Genomic DNA, 20,631 nt, shown 5'->3' with positions numbered 1-20,631 from the left:
ATTCGGAAAAAAAAATTTTTTTATGTAAAAAAAGAAAAAAAAAAAAAAAAACGGACGGACCTAACCCTAGGACTAATGGTGAAAGCAAAGCTATACAGACAAAATCTCACCCAGAAGCATACACATATACACTCACAAAAAAAGGAAAAGGGGAAAAATTAATATATCCTGCTCCCAAAGTCCACCTCCTGAAATTGGGATGATTCGTTGTCTATTCAGGTATTCAACAGATGCAGGCACATCAAGTTGTTTGTGCAGCTTTAATCCGCTGCTTCTGAGGCTGCTGGGAGAGATTTCCCTTTCTCTTCTTTGTTCACACAGCTCCCGGGGTTCAGCTTTGGATTTGGACCCGCCTCTGCATGTAGGTCGCCTGAGGGCGTCTGTTCCCTGCCCAGACAGAACGGGGTTAAAGGAGCAGCTGCTTCGGGGGCTCTGGCTCACTCAGGATGGTGGGAGGGAGGGGTACGGATGCGGGGCAAGCCTGCGGTGGCAGAGGCCGGCGTGACATTGCAGCAGCCTGAGGTGCGCCGTGCGTTCTCCCGGGGAAGCCGTCCCCAGATCACGGGACCCCGGCAGCGGCGGGCTGCACAGGCTCCCGGGAAGGGCGGTGTGGAGAGTGACCTGCGCTCACACACAGGCCTCCTGGTGGCGGCAGCAGCAGCCCCAGCGTCTCCTGCCCGTCTCTGGGGTCCGCGCTGATAACCACGGCTCGCGCCCATCTCTGGGGTCCGCGCCGATAGCCGCAGCTCGCGCCCGTCTCTGGAGTTCGCCCAGGTGGCGCTCCGAATCCCCTCTCCCCGTGCTCCGCGAAACAAGGAGGCAAGAAAAAGTCTCTTGCCTCCCCGGCAGCTGCAGACCCCCTCCCGGACTCCCTCCCGGCTAGCACCGAAGCCCGAGCCTCAGCTCCAGCCCCGCCCGCCCCGGCGGCTGAGCAGACAAGCCTCTCGGGCTGGTGAGTGCTGGTCAGCACCGATCCTCCGTGCGGGAATCTCTCCGCTTTGCCCTCCGCACCCCTGTGGCTGCGCTCTCCTCCGTGGCTCTGAAGCTTCCCCCCTCTGCCACCCACAGTCTCTGCCCGCGAAGGGGCTTCCTAGTGTATGGAAACTTTTCTTCCTCCACAGCTCCCTCCTACTGGTGCAGGTCCCGTCCCTATTCTTTTGTCTCTGTTATTTCTGTTTTCTTTTGCCCTACCCAAGTACGTGGGGATTTTCTTGCCTTTTGGGAGGTCTGACATCTTCTGCCAGCGTCCAGTGGGTGTTCTGTAGGAGCAGTTCCACGTGTAGATGTATTTCTACTGTATCTGTGGGAAGGAAGGTGATCTCCGTGTCTTACTCTTCCGCCATCTTGCCCAGCTCTCAGGCTGATGACTCTTAATAGACATCCTCAGCTCTAACCTCTTACGTGGCACTTTCAGAGGCTTACAGGTCTCCATGCCATCACAGCAAACTCAGAACTCATGATCTCCCCCAACAAAATTGGCTCCTATTCCCAAAAATCCATTTTCTGATGGTGATACCTCTGTCCTTCCAGGTTCCTCTGTTAAATATACTGGACTCGACTTTCAAAACCTTCTGTGGTTCATCCCACCTTTCTGTTCCTATTATTCCCTATGATTCTCTCACTGGAGTGCTACTTTAGCCCCTGCCTCATGGATATACAATGCAAGTTTCTGCCTGTGGGCTTGCTTCTGCTCTTTCCTAATCTGGGACATCTTCCCCACTTCCTTCCCCCCATTGAAATCCTAACCAAGCACCAGATCAGTGACCTCAGATCCACATCAATCAATTTCCATGAAGTTCTACTTCTTTTATAATCATCACCATACATTTTAGTACCTGATCTTACATTATCTTGTTTCTCTTCTGTGTGCCTCTACAAAGCATCTTTGTTGATCTTGGTGTCCTATCTTGGAGACATTTTTATTGCATTCCTCACCTATTGCATGGACCATATAATAGTTGCTCTGTGAATATTTAGAAAGGCAGAGCTTGGAGCAACTAGAGATCATCTCATCCAGTATGTCTTTTTTTCATTGTTTGTTTGGTTTTGGTTTTAGTTTTTTTCAATGTCAAGGATAAAATGAGACTCAGAGTCTAAGAGACTTATTTCAGAACATGCAAAGCTGAGACCCAACCCAAAGTTCCTGATCCCTTTCCTGTGCTCTTTCTTTTTCTTCTTTTTAAAATAGTTTTATTGAGATATAATTCATACAAGATAAAATTTACCCTTTCAAAGTGCTCAATTCAATGGTTTTTAGTATGCTTGCAGAGTTATGTAACCATCACCACAATCTGATTTTAGAAGATTTTTATCATGTACCCATTAGCAATCAGTCACCATCCTCTCTACCCCCAGCCCCAGGTGACCACAAATCTACTTTCTGTCTGTGGATTTACCTAATCTGAACATTTCATATAAGTAGAATCAAACAATTTTTTTGTCTGTTGTGATTGACTTATTTTACTTACTAAAATGTTTTCAAGGTTCATCCATTTATAGCATGTGTCAGTTCTTCATTCCTTTTGGCTGCTGAATAATATTCTATTATATGGGTATACCACATTTTATTCTTTCTTCAGATGATGGACATTTGGGTTGTTTTCACTTTGGGACTATAATGAATAATGCTACTATGAATATCCATACATGATTTTTTATGTGAACCTATGTTTTGTTTCTCCTGGGTACATACCCAAGAGTCATAAGGGTCATATCGTAATTCTGTATTTAACCTTCTGAGGAACTGGCAGAGTGTCTTCCAAAGCTGCTGCACCATTTAAACTCCACCAGTAATGTAAGAGAGTTCCAATTTCTCTACATCCTTGCCAACACTTACTGTCTTTTTGATTACACCCATCCCAGTGGATGTGAAGTAGCATCTGTCTCACTGTGACTTTGATTTGCCTTTCAAAATCAAATGATGAGTGCCTTTTGTGCCCTTTCTTTTAAAACTAGCTTTTCCCTTACTTGACTGATTGTGTATTTTCTTTTTAATATTCTAAAATGACTATATCCCCGAGGAGAGCCACATGTGTATTGTGGACTCCTTTGGAAAGGAATATTATAAAACAACTTCCTTTATTTACCTTTATTGCTATACTGATCAGTTAGAGAGTATAAGTGATTACTTTGGCTAGAGTAAAAACCTTAACCAGGATTAAAAAAAAAAAAAAAATTGTCCAAAACTCACCACCCAAACTGCAAAGCACCCAAACTCATCTATATTATTGTCAAATATGACTACATAGTTTCCTCATAACTGGGTTTAGACTAGATAAATTTCCTGGTCATTTTTTCTTATTTTACATCTGACAGTTGCCTGAAATTTGTCACTTACTTTATTCAGAGCTGTGAGTGTTGGGCTCTTGTATTTTCAAATGCTTATTTCCAAGTACACCTGCAATATTGTTAATGAGGAATGGGTGACACTTCATGTTTTGAATTTGTCAGGTTGAGTGGACATAACTCAGACACATTTAGTTCTGTGAATAGCATATTTCCAAAGTATAATACTTAATAAAATCCCACCCTGGCACAGATTGGTTACACCTGAAGAAGATTCATTTATATTATAACCACAGATATAGTTATTTTGCAAGCACATAAAAAGTAAGCACTTCAAAGCATTCAAAGGTTCCCCTGTGAGAGCACCGTATTACAGACTTATTACTTTAGGGATAGCTGAGAGCTTCCATTGTATCTATAATATTTGATTTCCACTTGAACCCAGGCAGCAAAAATGAGTTTATAGCAGGTCTCTGAGGTAAATTTAGTCAGAAACAAGATTAGTATTAAGTGTGGTCTCTGGCTTTCTTTCAAAGGATCTTTTTCTCAGTGGGGGTCCTTTCTCTAGGGGGGGTCATTTGTTCTGTACCCTGGAGCATATTGATTTTTACAGATTTATTAAAAAAAAAAATTAGCAATTCAAATTAGAATTAATAAGATTTACACATACGTATGTAAATTGAACATGTGGTAAATATGTTGAGTTTAAAGTAGTCTCACATAGATTTGGGGAGGAAGGAAAACATGTCCTTCCAAATGAATACAATTTAAAATCAAAAGAATTATTATTTTATGAGGCACATTGGATTAAAATGAAGAAATAGCTTTTTCTTTCACCTGGGAAAATGTTAAGATATAAAATGCCTTCTTACATATCCAATAAGCTCTTCTCAAGAATGTGTCTAATCAGGATTTCTCAGCCTTCAATTTGCTCATTTGCAATGCCATTCTCATCCTTCCTTTCTTCCTTCCCTTTGTTATTTGGCTTTAAAAAAAAAAAAATGACAAGATCCGTATCTCTGTCCAACTGCTGAACTCTCACAAGTTTAAAACGGCAGTGTTTTTATAGGGGAATTGTGACGCTGTCACATTGATTTCAGGAAGCCTTGTTTCCATTCTGTTTCCTCTGTCGTTAAGATGACAACTTGAACGGATGTCTGGCCACAGATTCTGCCACTGTGTGTCAGCCGGAGAACAGAGGACCGGACTTGGTCCGAGGAGAGGAGCTGTAGGGAATGAGGATGGAGGAGTGGAGGGAGAGGTAACACTACAAAGACCACCTTGAGAGAGAGGGCAATTGCTCTTTATAGACTGTAGTCTCTAGGTCATTTACACTAGAAATGTGCTTTTAGAAGAAAGAATATTTGTCCACTAGTGAACAGTGGGTTTCAGTAGGAAAGGCTTCACAGGAGCAAGTTGTACTCACGTATAGAGATCACACCAAAAATATCCAATTTCTTATTATGGTAATGGAGGTCTGTGTATGTATACATACATGTGCATGTGTATATACATGCACTTGTGAACAGGCATGTGGGATTAATGTTTTAACTTGTTTGACCAGTTTGATGAGATCATGAGTGTGTTTTTCATGTATTCGTTTCAAATGACAAAATAGGATTTTAACGAAAATGTAAGTTTATAATTTCTCTATTGCACTTTCACAATACACATATATTCATCATTCCTGCATTTGCCACATCAAAAGAGGTTTCATACTGATGTCTGAAGTTTAGCAGCAGTGTTCTGTTTTACATCAAAACCTAGTCATCACCTTTAGGCACAAAGTTCCATCCAAGGTAGTGGTTGAAATAGTGCTGTCCCCTCCCCCCATTACCAACCCACGTCCTAGGAGAAAAAGCAGGGGAGAAAATTATTCTCCTGCATGCAGGAAATAGGAGAAGAGAAAGGCATAGCATGTTAACAATAGTAGCAGTGATGATACTAATGGTCATAATATTAGTAGCTAATATTTTTGGAATACCTGCTTTGTGTCAGGAACAACGCTGAGTGGTCTATGCATATTATATTTTTGGTTCTCATAATAGCTCCACCTGGTGGGTACTATTATTAACCCCATTTTACAGGTGAGGAAGTCAAGGCAAAGAAATGTTAAGAAACAGTCCCAAAGTGCCCATCTGGATTCTGCCAATCTAGAAATCATACGTGGATAACCTGACTCTAGAGCACATCTTTACTATGAGATGGGTATTTTCTAGAGAGGGACATCCTTGAGTTTGGCCTGGAGAATGGTTGGCATTAGAATAGATTGAGGCTTATAATGTTGAAGGGGAAGGAAGCTTCTAGAAGAGAAGAATAGTATTGTTTTTTTCCCCCAGCTTTATTGAGGTATAATTGACATATAACAAGAATAACGTTCTTTTTTTTTTTTATTTTAATGAAAGCTTCTTTCTTTCTTTCTTTCTTTTTGTCTGTGTTGGGTCTTCGTTTCTGTGCGAGGGCTTCCTCTAGTTGCAGCGAGCGGGGGCCACTCTTCATCGCGGTGCGCGGGCCTCTCACTGTCGCGGCCTCTCTTGTTGCGGAGCACGAGCTCCAGACGTGCAGGCTCAGTAGTTGTGGCTCACGGGCCCAGTTGCTCCGCGGCATGTGGGATCTTCCCAGACCAGGGCTCGAACCCGTGTCCCCTGCATTGGCAGGCGGATTCTCAACCACTGCGCCACCAGGGAAGCCCTGAAGGTGATTTTTAATTATATCACTCCTTAAGGAGTGAAGGAAGCAATGTGTAATAGTTATCTATCAGTGCATAACAAATTATCCCAAAACTTAGTGGCTTAAAGCAGCAAGCATGTATTATTTCCCAGTTTCTGTGAGTCAGGAATCTAGGCACAGCTCAACTGAATGTCTCTAACTCAAGGTCTCTCACAAGGCTGTCATCAAGTATGACTCGAGCTGTGGTCTCATCTCCAAGCTTGACTAGGGAGGATCTGCTTCAAACCTCACATGCATGGCAATTGGCACTGCCAAGGTACTGCTGGTGTTGGCCAGAGACATCAGTTCCTTGCCCCATGGACCTCTCCATAGGGCAGGTCACAACATGGCAGCTGACTTCCTTTAGAGCAAGCCAGCGAGAGAAGGCAACTCAAGACAGAAGCCAGAGTATTTTTATAAGCATCGCTTTTCCTATATTCCATTTGTTGGAAGCAGTCAGTAGGTCCAGCCCAGACCCTCGGGGAGGGGCTTACACAGGGCATAAATATCAAGAAGTAGGAGTCATCGGGCTCCATTTTTTAGGTTGCCTGCCAAAGTGTCTCCCCTTGTCTGCCTAAGTTAGAATCGCTATGGAATAATAAAAGATCAGTGACTCTTTTGTCTTCTTGCCTGTTTTTATAGTTAATGGACATGGCAACTTATTATCATTTAAAGCTTCTTTTTAGGAAAAGACCATTTGTGTACACTCCATTAACTTCACACCGGTCTTGCCCAGTTTGCTGTGTTGTGATAAAATGTTTTAATTATATCTTCCCTGCTTCAGAGTGACTGGTCCTTCATTACAGGAATAGGAGACTTAGTATTTTGGCAGAATTGACTGGTTAATTTGTTTAAACAAGTAGTTAATTCAGGTAAGCAACCAATTTGACCAATCTGAATCCATTTAGTACATGCCTGTTTAGCTGAGTTAATCAGATAGTGTGTTCATTTAGCTTTAGGTCGAAAAAGTCCAGGAAGTAGAGTGGGTTTTCCCTAGCCTATTTTTCAGATTCACAATAAGGGAAAATATAGGATTCATTCATGAAATTTTTCAAGACTACAGCAAATCATAAATTGTATTCTTCCATGTAAAATTATGTTTGATCAATGATTATTCCCATCAGAGAATGATATCAGGTTTGAGTTTTGAAACACATCCTTTCTGAAGGAAATATCCATTGTAATTCTTTGCCAAAATGTCCTTTCAAAGATATATGCTTTTTTTCTCCTAGTTATCATTACAAAACGATCCTAACAGGTAGGATACATTGGTAATGGATCAACGTATGTCACATTTGTTCATATATCAGATCATTTTTATTTCCTCATAGAATTAATTACTAATTTAGTTGTTCAGTCATTTATTCATTCAGCAACTGTTTATAGGGTGTTTGCTCTGGGCCAAACACAATTCTAAACACTGCAGTGTAACTCTAGCCTTTGCATAATTTTCAAAATATCTTTGTCAGTGTAAGAGTATTTAGTGCCTCGTGCTGGACTGAGGTAGCAATATTTACTTCTTAATGTTTTCATTAGAAAACAAGATTCAAATAATTATGCCATCTTTTGATTGTTTCAGCAAAGCTGTTCTCTTAAAGAGTATTTAAATGTCACCAAAAAGTTATATATGATTTTCTAGGAATGATAATTCATATGGAAATAAATAAAAGGCTTAACACAGACATAGAGATATAAATTAACCTGGAGAGGAAAGAACACAATTATTGATTGGATCCAAACCTTGATTATGAGTCAATAGCAAATAGTAAAAGAGGGATAATGATCCATTAGTAAATGGAAATAATTTAGCTTGATTATTCCTGCATTTTCAAGAGCAGCAAGATCAGCCACATGCAGACAAGTGGTACAGAGATGTAAATTAAATATAGTGATGCTGCGATTATATTTAAGATATCGTAATCGCACTTAGTCCCATAGAGCTGAAAGCATGAGCTCTTATGAATAATAATTCACCTTATGATTTTTTTTTTTTTTTTTTTTTTTGTAATAAGAAATTACACAGGAGCCTCTGAATTCTTGTTAGGTTGAGAATTGTCCTTTTTGTGCTCTTACCATCGGTGGTTGATGCAGTTTCCTAAACCAGGGTACTCAATATCTGACCTGATTCACCACATATTAATAGTAGCTAAATGACTGCATTGAATGATTTCAGTCAAATGAAACGTGATGGGTAGGATTAGCAAATTATGACCTGGTTAGGTTTGAAAGAGCAAATGTCGTTAAAATCCTTTAAAAAAAAAAAAACCCTCAAATTATTCAATTAATAGTTGTGTCAAGAAAAATCATGTGGTACTGATTTCCACTTTAAAATATTAAATATTAAATTTCATACATGTTGCCTGAGAGCTATCTATTTGCAAATAAATTCTGGGTTTGTTTTACTGGGTTTCCTTGCCATTGAAAATATTGTTCTTCTACACATTACATCTTTTTTTCCACCATAATTTATCTCTTCGCATCATATCTATTTCTACTATTTTTTTTTTTTTTAACCTCAGTTACTTCAATAAGAAAGTTCTTTTCAACTCAGCAATACTTTAAGGGCTCACTCCGCTTGTCCTAGTAAGTTATTGCAATTGAGTCCACACATCCCACATGTGGCCCTGGAGCCTCTGTGAGGCACCAGCACATATGCTCCACAGCCATAAGGAAGCAGATCCTTGCCACTGATAATACTATGCAGGAGAGAGAAATCAATAGGGCCCCAGGCAAGCCTGAGGAAAAGAGTTAATTAAGGGATGTGGAAAAGAGAGGCATCATTGACAAGCTGCAAGATAAATTTAAAAGGAATTTTTCCAAATGTATTTAAAATGAAAAAGGAGGTGGAGGATGGGGCAAAACAGGAGAAAACTATGCTCTAACTTTTCAAAGACACCATCATGTATTTCCTTAAATTTTAAATAAATCATAGCTATATAAATTTATATTGGTTAATTGAAAGTCCCCACATAATTCAGTGAGCATGATGAGAGGGCCATTAGCCCCCCCCTTTTTAAAATAAATTTATTTTATTTTATTTATTTTTGGCTGTGTTGGGTCTTTGTTGCTGTGTGCGGGCTTTCTCTAGTTGCAGCAAGCGGGGGCTACTCTTCGTTGAGGTGCGCAGGCTTCTCATTGCAGTGGCTTCTCTTGTTGCGGAGCATGGGCTCTAGGCACGCTGGCTTCAGTAGTTGTGGCACACGGGCTCAGTAGTTGTGGCTCGCGGGCTCTAGAACGCAGGCTCGGTAATTGTGGCACACGGCATGCTCCACTGAATGTGAGATCTTCCCAGACCAGGGATCGAACCCGTGTCCCCTGCATTGGCAGGCGGATTCTTAACCACTGCACCACCAGGGAAGTCCCATCACTTCTATGGAAGAATAATAACATGTTACATCAATCATGGGTGGTGTGTAGAGGCTAAATTAAAGGCATCTCGATGTTCTGAATCATCCAGAATCCCATAATCAAGCTACAGTTCTACATCCTCAAGTTCACTTTTCATCCTGTTTGGAGCAAACTTCCTGTAGTAGGCAATGCTATTTTTGTAAAGGTTGTCAATGACATAGATTGCCATATGCTGTCATTACATGTGTTTTTTTTTTTTCCAAAATGCAAGTTTATTGAATAACACTGAGAAGAGCAGTAAAAAGACCAAAAATGAGTCCATGTAAATTAAAAAAAAAAAAAAAAATTCACATATTTACAAAGTTGAGTAATTTTCATGTTTCACATGCACAGGAAAAAGTTGGGAGTAGTGTTTGGATGTCTTAAAATGCTGAAAGCAATGAACAGACACACAAACACATTAAGGTTTAGCTGTAGGTCAATGCACAAATGTATGCAGTTCCCCACGTGGTCATACATTCTAGTTCTGATTCCTCCTTTTAGGCACAAGCAAATGGCCACGTTCTTTGTAATGGTTCACAGTGACCATCAGTGGTGTTGAACTACAGCTGCAAGTTTAAATATCCCTTCAAGTAAGTGTATGGGGCACTGAGGATGTCACACAGTTTGCATATCTGTTTTTAATCATGTGTCATGATCCCAGTGGGACTGGGGATTACATATGGTACCAGCAGAAACTGTAGCCTTCAAAAGGTGCTGCTGATGCTGACATACCTGGAATCTCTGACTGCAGGAGACTGAAACACTGAGCTGGATCTGTAGCAGAGGAAAATATATCCCGTGGAATGCTGTCTTCAACACTGAGTGCATATCAGTGAGTTGTCAGTGTAGACTAGATTTTATTTATTATTTTTATTTTTTGCATTCCAGACCAGACCCATTAAAGATCTTGGGTGGGAAACCCAAAGTGTACTTAAGTATTTGACCTTCTTTGTCACAGATTCTCTTTAGTGGTGGAGAGGGGCAGGTGGAAAGAATCTCAGAGTTTTTGTTTTTGTTTTTTTTCATTTTAATTTTATATTGGAGTATAATTAATTTACAATGTTGTGTTAATTTCTGGTGTACAGCAAAGTGATTTAGTTATACATATACATATATCTATTCTTTTTCAGATTCTTTTCCCGTATAAGTTATTACAGAATACTGAGTAGAGTTCCCTGTGCTATACAGTAGGTCCTTATTGATTATCTAGTTTATATATAGTAGTGTGTATATGTTAATCCCAACCTCCTAATTTATCCCTCCCCCCACCTTTCCCATTTGGTAACCATAAGTGTTTTTCTAAGTCTGTGAGTCTGTTTCTGTTTTGTAAATAGTTCATTTGTATCATTTTTTAGATATCACATATAAGTGATATCATATATTTGTCTTTCTCTGACTTACTTCACTTAGTATGATAATCTCTAGGTCCATCCATGTTGCTGCAAATGGCATGATTTCATTCTTTTTTATGGCTGAGCAATTCTCAGGCCTTTTTTTGGAGCAATTATGGCTCTTCTTTTTTCTAATACTTTCTGTTTGGTCTTGGACTCTTGTTGCTAGCCGTGATAGCATCACTTCTTTCTGGTTTTGCTCTGTTTCTCCCTTTCTGTTTGCCCCTCATCTGCCTCCTATATTTCCTTCAGCATCTGACATGTCAGTAATCAAATATGCCTTCTTTAGTCCCGAGGATCTTCGCACTTGCTGCTCCTCCAGCACGGGACAGCTTTCCTCCGGATCTTCAGACTTGCACCCACATCTCATTCAGGTCTCAGAAAACATGAATATCGCTTCCTCAGAAAGACATAAGCCAACCTCCAAGCTAAAACAGCATCCCCTCTCTCCCACCATTGCTCTCAGTCTTTTTACCCTAATCTTTCTTCTTCACAGAACATATATATAATTTAAATTGTCTTTTGTATCTATATGTTTGTTTCCTCATAGCAGAATGTAAGTTCCTTGAGGCAAGGATGCTGTCTTTGGTAACCTCTATGGTGCACAGATGTCAGAATTGAACCAATTGAATAAATTCATGCCTGTCTGTCTCCAGAGACTGTGGTTTTAACGACAGTATTATTTGCTTCAATATAATTGTGTATATAGCCCAAATTCTGTAGGAGCACAGGAGGAGGAGCAATTACCTCTAAGTGGAAATTTAGGGGAAGAAGAGGATTAAGGGAAACTTTAAGGAGGATGTAACATTTGAACCAATATTAAAGATGGAAAAGGGGTGGTGGAGAAGTAGAAGAAATACTTTCCAGGTAGGGGGGAATTGTTCACTAAAACCGTACAAGAATAAGGAGCAGCAAATAAATATGTGTAGCAGGTGTATAAGGGCATCTGGTGAGTGGAGAAGGGAGAGATATGATTGGATAGTAGTTTAAGTAAAGTTTATAAAGAGCCTTGGATGCCAAGCTAAGAAGATGAAGTGTTTTCTTTATGGGCAAAGGTGTCAGTACAAGTTGTTAAAGAGATTAGACAGATCTCCTAATGTTAGTTTGGATTTTCAAAATCATATTATTTTCAGTGAAATAAGGAAGGTTTAGTTTGAAACGCTCAGTTGAACTCCTACCCATTACAGATGGCTATGCTTCCTGATTTTATTCAGGAACTGGAAACCTAAAATGGATTGCCATTTACTTTTAGAACAAACTCTCTAAGCCTTTGTTGGTCAAAGTGTGGTCTCTTGGCAGCAGCATGAACTTCAGCAACACCTAGGATCTTGTTAGAAAGATAGTCTCAAACTTCAGATTCATCCACCTGAATCCAAATCTGCATTTACCAAGATTCTCCTGGTGATTGTTTTGCACGTTACAGTGTGTAAAGCATTGAGTCCCAGGCAATTGCATCTTGGGTACGGTATATTCTAAAAGGCAGAAGAGAACTCTTTCTGCCGCAAGGCTGCAACTCCCAAATCTTGTTCTCTAGCTGGAAAACCCAACTGCACTAAAAATTTCAAATTGCCAATCAAAACAAATAAAGATAATTAGTGTTTGATACCTCTAGTGCATTCTCAAGACAGTGAGGAATGCATAGAAAGTACAAGAAAGATCTCAACTTTGCAGAACTGTGAAATTAGTTGAGACTGTGATTGCCTTCTTATTGTAGGAGATAAAACATACATTCCAAAAACTCATAGAGAACAATTATTTAGTCAACGGTGGGAGTCTGAACTTAAGGCTATCACTGCTATACAAGTCATAAGAAAGTAAAGATTATTGTACAGTAGAACAGAGAAGTGTTCACGGTCTTTTTCCCTCTCAGTCATCATTACAATGACTACAAAATTATACTGACCTTTGGAAGATTCAATCAACTGTATGATCTCCCCTGGCCCTAAATTCTACAGTCTGACTAAACATGTCACAGAGAAAAAGTGTTCTCTTTCATTGGTTTTCAATTGGTAGTCCTTTCATTCAACCCTTTTGCTGGCTTCCTTTAAGTTCATTGTATTGCAGTGTAGCACAGAAAAACTGGAGCAAAAAGCTTTTGCCAAAGACTTTGCCATTTTAGTCAAGTAAAAAACAGCTATTTTGAAAAATTGGTCATGACAGTGCAGTGAACAACGCACTAAAAAATCAAGTGGCACTAGTGAAGGGCTCTTCTGTTTAATTTCCTGTCGGTTTTGCTTTTCAGGTAGGTCTGGTGTCTCTAGAGAAAATATGATGGTAGATACAAATCACTAGTAATGTGTATGACCAGATTTTATTGACTTTAATTTTTTAAAATCAAACTATAATAGTTTTTCTCCCTTTCTATTATATCAGCAATGCAAATACCCTCTTCATGAGTTAAGGCAAGTTTTCTTAAGAATCGGTTATTTTAAGCCACTGGTAAAGCATAACTTTCAAAAAATTAAAAATATGAGTCCCATATAAATATAAAATGAACTTATCAAACATTTTATTCATCTCATTAATTAGTGACAGAACTAGGAAGATGGCAAGGCTGGTATTTATGGGCACTTTAATAAAGGAATGTTAGAATAAAATTGCTAGGAGAGTTATGAAATTGGTTAATGTTCACTGGGGTAATAAACTATAAATTTTGAAATTTTCTTCCCTTCTGAACAGAAATTGTATGTATTTCTACCGGACAGAAAATCTACAAGTTAACCTATAACTTCACTAAGTTAGGGTCCTTTGATCAATAGTAAATAGTAAGTTTAATGAAGTGCATTCCCCTGGATAATGATCTTTGTATTGACCTGTTAAATCACCATGAAAAAAGTCACCTGTCTTTTTTTTTCTTATTTCCAAGTTTTAAATATTTTCTAATATCACAATCTGTCTTTAGACAGATCAGAAATGAATTCTAGTTTACCTTCCATTCCCCTTATTTTGTTTTGATTGGAGTCAATAAATAGTAATTCAGTTCTTCTGAATTCCTTGGAAAGTAAGAACAATACCAAATTACTCTAAATGTCCTCCTTTCCTCAGTGACCTTTCTATGCTAGGACATGCCTAATGGCCATGGGATCCCATAAAGTTATGGACCAGCTGGAGTTTATTGATGTGGATCAAATGAGAGATGATTAGAGCTAAACCAGGGTGATGATCATGCAAATGGAAAGGAAGGATGAGTCTGAGATATACCCAAAAAATAAAACCAATAGGACTTCATGTCTGCTTGGGTATAAAGAAGTTTGGGAGAGGAAAGAGCCAAAAATGATGGTGGGATTACACTAGGAATAAATACGATCTTTGACATCTGTGTTTAATGTACTATGAAACCTTGAGGTTAAGATGTTGATAAAGCAGTTAGAAATTTTTTTCTGGGACTTGGGTCAGTATTGGAACCAGGGCTGTAGCTTTGCTAGGCACCTATTGATGGTTATAGTTGAAGACATGGAAACTGATTTAAAAACAGTCACCTACAGAGGATGTGGAATGATAGAAATAAAGGACCTAAGATCAAACCTAACATAATCAGTGCTAGGTACTAGAAAAAGAAGAGGCAATGAAGAAAAGGGCAGTCAGATAATAAGAGAATTAGAATGTGGCCATCTAAATGCATGCAAACTACTTTGAAAATATAAACAAAGAAATAGAGTACTTTCAACACACATCTAGAAATTAATTTTAACTTCCCAAATGTTAATATTTAATGCTTCTTTATAAATTACTACAAACAATACATTTTTTTAGATACTTTTATCATCTCTGGTAGGTCTATGAGATCACCGTTAGAGTAGAAATGAGGTAGACAGATCCATGCTTTTCCTTTAAAACAAGAGCCAATCGAGACTTATCTGTCTGAGGGATTTAGGAAACAAAGGCAAAAAATGGAATTTGAGGGATACAGGTGGCCAAAGAGTCAAACACCAGTCTTTTTGGAGATTTGGGCTGACTCTGTATTGGATGCTCTTAGAGTGGATTTGATTAAACTGTGTATGTTCTTCGAATTGGCTATTGGGAGACGTGGAGACTCTGGATGGATCATTATTTTACCAGGTACATTTCATTACAGACAACAGCCCAAGCCACTGAAAGACTCACCATGCACCTTAAATGTCTGCAGTAAACATGAGCCAGGAAGAGAATTGTAAGCCTACTTTGCCATTGGACCACTGGATTCAGCTCAGCCTGCGTCTTCTACAGAGTGGGACTCCCAGCCAGTCACCTCCCTCAGCAGTCTCATAGAGTCTCATTTACTTTGTCTTCGGGTTGAATGAGGATGATCCCGTGTTGCTTATTATTCTGTTTACTCACCACATTTGCTTGCCAAATGCAATCACAACCTGAGTTTTCATCCAGCACCGTCAATTTTACTACTGCTTCAACATTCTAATAGTTGACTTGACAGCAGATATAATTTTGACAAAATCAGAAAATCCTGTGGAATGGGTTTGCCTCATTCCATTTCTGACAGAGATGTTAAAGAATTGTTTCCCTGCCCTGCGCTCTCCTCTCGTTGCAATCTTTGTAATACAGTTGAGCAGCAAATTGGTGAGCTCATCTCCCAGTGAAATCTTCCATTTTTCAGTGGACTCTGCCCAAGTGCTTCTTTAATCATTTGGAGAAATAAAGCTCTTACTCTACAGAAAACCTCAACTCCACAGGGCTCAGCTCAGAGAACTGGCATATTTATGGCCAGCGGGACTCTGGGCTGCTCCACACATTTGTAAAGCCACCAACTATGGTATAGTCCATGTGACAGCAATTTTCTGCTGCTGAAAACTTCCCACACAAGCATCCAGAGAGAAAGAGAATGGCATGTTCCAGGATCTTGGCTGTAATATTTCTGCTTTTTTGAGAAATAATAATGACTATGAGTTTTGTTTCATAGTTAGATATTCTGTACTTATATAAATAATTGGAATTGCAACAGCTATTTTGTTTTTCTTTTCCTTTGAAAGAAGAACAGAGACAAGTATGGCTTTCTCTTAAGTATTAATGGAATTTTTTAGTAAAGAGCAAAAATCTAAAACTATTCACAGTCATATGACTAGACAAATAGTGTATATATAACACCATCTGGGTACAAATACAGGCATGCAGATATTTGGCATTATGTATAATAAAACATCTGAATAGTTAACCTCATGGCTTTTTCATTCACATACTTGGGAACTATATGGGACTAGGATGTGGGAGCATGTGTTGATCTCATTTTCAAGAAAAGACTAGATTTTCCTTTACATGGAGAGAACAATTTTCTTTCAGATTGGAACTAATATTTACTTTGCGGAGTAACATTGCCATAGCAAGGTGTTCTACCTGATTCTTATATGGGTGCAATGTGAATTTAATGCACCATACCATCTACATCTATTCTGTGCAATAACGAGCCTTATTATAAAGGGTTACGCTGACACCTTTAGTTGACCCACAATTAATATTTACTGTTTCTGCGTTAATGTGGTAGAGCTAAAGCAGCTTCTTTTTCTTGCACTTCCTTTTCTGCTTCTGTTCCCTCTCCTCTTCTGTTGGTAGTTTTCAAAAGTCCTTCTAAAGTAAAGGAAAAAATTCCCCCATGACGTGACTCTATCATTTCTCCTTAACATAATTAACATCAATCCCTTTCTGTTGAGAACTCACTTTTGGACTCGGCATTTAGCCTGGCACAGCCATTTGGAATAGTGCCCTCATCAGGGCTTTACATCTGTTGCCTCGTTTGGTGTTGTTATTCCCATTGTGTAGATGGGGGAAGTGAGGGACAGAGGAGGTAAGTGACTTGTACCCAAGAACTCACAGCTGGTAAGTGTTAAAACTGATATTCAAACCTAGGCTGTTTTAGAAGCCTGTGGATTCATCTTTTCATGACACTGCCTCTTGCTTATTGAATAAATGACTATAAAGCATAAAAGTTGGATCGCAGGAGATACCATCTTATCATATGCAAACTACTATTTTTATATTCTACAGGCATTTAGATTCAATATTTATTTTCTTTCCCAAAATTGGATTGATTCAATAGCCTAGACTCTCATTACTGTTTACATTTTAGAGATTTTTCTGGGTTTCATCATTGTTGTTGTTTGGAACAGTATATTGAGAACACAAAATGTTCAGGAAGTTGCTGAAGAGGGTTGTCCCACATTATCATACCAAATCTGGTTTCTATTTTCAAACCTTTAAATGTCCATCTGACTTAAATTTCTTTGTGAAGATTTTTGGGTAGGATGAAAGAGCACACTCTGAACTTATGGGGAATTCTGCTTTTTCCTATGAACTTCCTTTGTTTTATTTATACAGCTGCCAAGTTTCCAACACTGGTGTGTTCCTCTTTGAAAATTGTCCTCTGGTATGAAACATGTTTTTCTCTCTCAAAGCTAATGTTATTTAACATGTTTGAAAAATTGAGCAAACCTTATTTTTGGTTCATAATACTGCCATTATGAAAAATTTCTGACACATCTCAATTAAAACATCTAAAATGTCCTTGAGGCTTCTATTTCCTTAAAGCCTGAAAGGGTTGGACTAGGTAAGGAGTAAAAACCATTTTATTCATCTGAACTGTATGAAATTACCATTTTTGGAGGTCAAAAACAATTGATTATTGGCCATTTCATACAGCTTAACCTAAAAGGTCAACTACTTTATAATTTGATATTCCATATTTATATGCATCTATAGAGAGAAAAAGTAGCAACGTGCAGTCCTTTCTTCTTGTAGGACTTTTCCTCAGAAAAGCCTGAGACATAGCCAAATGTTCTCTTGGAATAAGTTGGGTTGCTTGGGGGATCATCAGAATCTTGAACTTCTGCAATTTCATAAGAAACCAGCTTTTTAAATGTTTGCACCATGATGCAGTATGTGGCCATCACTGTGTAATTAAAAGCAATATAGAAATTCTTAAATATAGCTACAAAGCATATATTGTTTGCCATAGACTTTCAATTTTTTGATATATTTTCAAGATCTTAGTTTTTCAGTTACCAGCAAGCTAGGGCTAGGCTTAAGTTATAATTTAATGATTTCATTCTAAATTTAATGTCATGTCATTTTTTCTGATATTTAATAGAAATTCAGATTAACTCTATCAGACCAACACAGACAAAAATCTATTGTGTGGCCATCTGAGTTTCGGCCTTTCCATCTATAAATATTTCTTGATTCCTAAGTAGTGCAGGAGATTAAAACTTTGAATCAGACAAAGGCCTTCCCCCAAGGATTTTGCAGTCAATTTTAATGTACTCCATGCAAATTTGTCCCATTCTGTCTTCTGGACTTGAGGCTTTTTGTTGGCAAACTGGCTTCATATTCGTTTTTGATATGTGTTGGAGATGGTTGGGACAGACTCACTAGAGCCAATTGTTAAATATTCAGGAATTTTGCAGCATGGTTATTAAATCATCGGTGGCTTGAAATTGACCATGGTGGAAGTATTGACTCACTGAAATTGGCAAATACTACCTGTGGGGTTTTTTCTGTCAGAGATCCAATTTACCAGTATGCCACCAGAATTCACAAGACTGGTCATTACAGTAGAATTCTCAGAAAACTTTACTTCAGATTACTACACATAGTTAATTAAAAGCCCCAAATAGGACTCTGAAATCTTCTACACATCCAGCTGGGGTAGAATAAAGAGAAGTGGGAGAACTATAACTTGGGTAAAATACTTTCAAAGTGGAAACACACATACTCATTTTAGAGAATTATTTCAGTTTCTCCTCAGCCTTTACAGGAACATTGACAACTGTGCAAGGGGAAGAAATGGCTTTATTTGCCACTTACAACATGCCTCACTTTGATAAATAGTATCCTATGTTAATTCTCTCGAGCTTCCTGTGAGGTTACTATTTTCTGGTAGTTTTATCTTATGTGTGTTTATTTGTTTTAAAATTACAACTTATAAAGCAGTTAAAAGCATGGTGTGTCACATGGCTAAGTGGCAGTAAATGGGATTTAAACCCAGGCCTGCCCACTTCAAGGCTGTCTTCTCTCTAGACAGGAGCATCTGATGAATAGGACCAGTAGCTTGAGTGTCATCTCCTCTCTTATCCCTTAACACATCTTCCCCCAGATAAGCTAACACATTCTTGTAGAATGTTTCTGAAATAGAGATTTAGAAAATTAACAACTTGTATAATCCATACCCAAAGAACCAAGAGTAACTTTGCCTCTGTGTCCTCATTTGCAGGATGCGGAAATCAAAGAGAAAAGTTATTTAATATCTTTGGAGTTTATTATACTAAAGTGGTATATAAATGTGGAACATTAAAATTTAATCATTTCTGCACATTAGCATGTCTCCATACCCTTCCTACTATCCCCTGCTTTCAGACCCATGTTTAAAATATTTGTGTGCTTTGAGGTGAGAAACAACAAAGTGAAATAAGGATTCTATTTTCTTCTCTAAGATATAAGACGCACAGGCGATAGTACTTAGCCTCATGTTATCAAATATGTGCAAATAGCAAGAAAGACTTCTAATTAAATAAATGCCACTGGGTACAAAATTTAAAGGACTGCATTGAATGACCCTAGTCATTAATCCTAAAAACAGAAAATCAATGTATGTCGAATGTTGTCTGGTGACTTCTGATCATTTGCCTTTCCCAGTAATATTCAGTGGCTGTATCACCTGATCTTTACCAAACTCGCTAATGAACAAAAAAATAAAAGGAGACGTAAAAGAAGGAATCAGTAAGTCAGCACTGACCTAATTATTGCAAAGTGAATGTTTTTACAACTGACCTGCAGGCAACTCGGTAGTGAGGAAATATTTTTATTCAAGCATTTCAATATTTCATATGAATCATAAACCTTAAAGCAAAAAGAAAAGAGTTCAGCCAGAATTCATGAATAAGATAAATCTTGAGTTTAAAGAGTAGAAATGTTTACCAATAGGGTGGCTATAACATGATAAACTTGGATAGGCAAGACAAAGGTTGCCATCTGCTTGGCTACTGACAAGTACATTCTGATTTATTCCAGGGAAGAAAGAAGAACTAATTTCTCTTTGTTTTATTCTTTCAAACTTCAGACTCAATGTCTTCAATTAAGACATTGCTTTAGGGAAATAAAATAAAAACTAAAAATAACTAAAAAAAAAAAAAAAGACATTGCTTTAGGAAGGAAGTGTTTACTGATTTGACCCATATTATTTTAACGATGTTTTTATAGTATTTCAATCTAATTTTGAAAGCAAAGACAATAGATAATAAGAGCAGATAGTAAATTTAAAGTAGAATATCAAAAGATAGCCTTTCGGTTATGCTTCCTCCATAGTTCTCCTAGACTACTTCCTTCATACCAAAAAGAAACTGAGAAGGAAAATTAAAGCATGGGCTAGTATTATAATTGTATGTAATCAAGATCTGTAAGAATATATATATAATTTATTATATTCATATAGATATATACTACTTATATATTTATATTAATTATATTCATATAAATCTGTACTACTTATATATTTACATTATGTTTATATATATATGTATGTATGTGTGTGTGTGTGTGTATATATATATATGTATATATATTTCCAATCTATAATTCTACTCCAAAATATATATGTGTGCCATGATTATTACTTGCTTGGCATTTACTTAAATTCATTTTTCATTAACTATAGCATAAATTTGCCAGTACTATAGGCCCACCTTTCGTCATAAGCATCCAGCTTGACAACATGCAACCATATGACCTGCCCACCATGCCCCATCCTCCTCCTGAGTACCGTGGACTCCACACTTCCCTTCTTCCCTTCACTCTTCCTCCCAGCATGTCCCATTCTTACTCCAGGAAGCTGAGGGCATCACCTGATGGAAGTTATAGAGAACCATAATTAAAATTG

General features: G+C 38.2%; 1 protein-coding gene and 1 long non-coding RNA gene across 2 annotated transcripts in view; one reads left to right on the top strand and one right to left on the bottom strand.

Moving 5' to 3' along the window:
* Positions 1–20,631, top strand: part of DCC (DCC netrin 1 receptor) — a 1,166,696-nt gene that overhangs the window by 897,411 nt on the left and 248,654 nt on the right. The window lies entirely within an intron of this gene.
* LOC309610486 overlaps positions 9,803–20,631 on the bottom strand; it is a 38,475-nt gene continuing 27,646 nt past the window's right edge. The window contains exon 2 of the long non-coding RNA XR_014233983.1: positions 9,803–20,631. This exon is cut by the window's right edge and continues 24,244 nt beyond it. This is a non-coding gene — a long non-coding RNA (uncharacterized lncRNA).

This window comes from Balaenoptera borealis (assembly GCF_965194805.1).
Source record: "Balaenoptera borealis genome assembly, chromosome: 14".
NCBI lineage: Eukaryota > Metazoa > Chordata > Mammalia > Artiodactyla > Balaenopteridae > Balaenoptera > Balaenoptera borealis.
The sequence above is the reverse complement of the archived record's forward strand: the minus strand, read 5'-3'. Positions and strand labels throughout refer to the sequence as shown.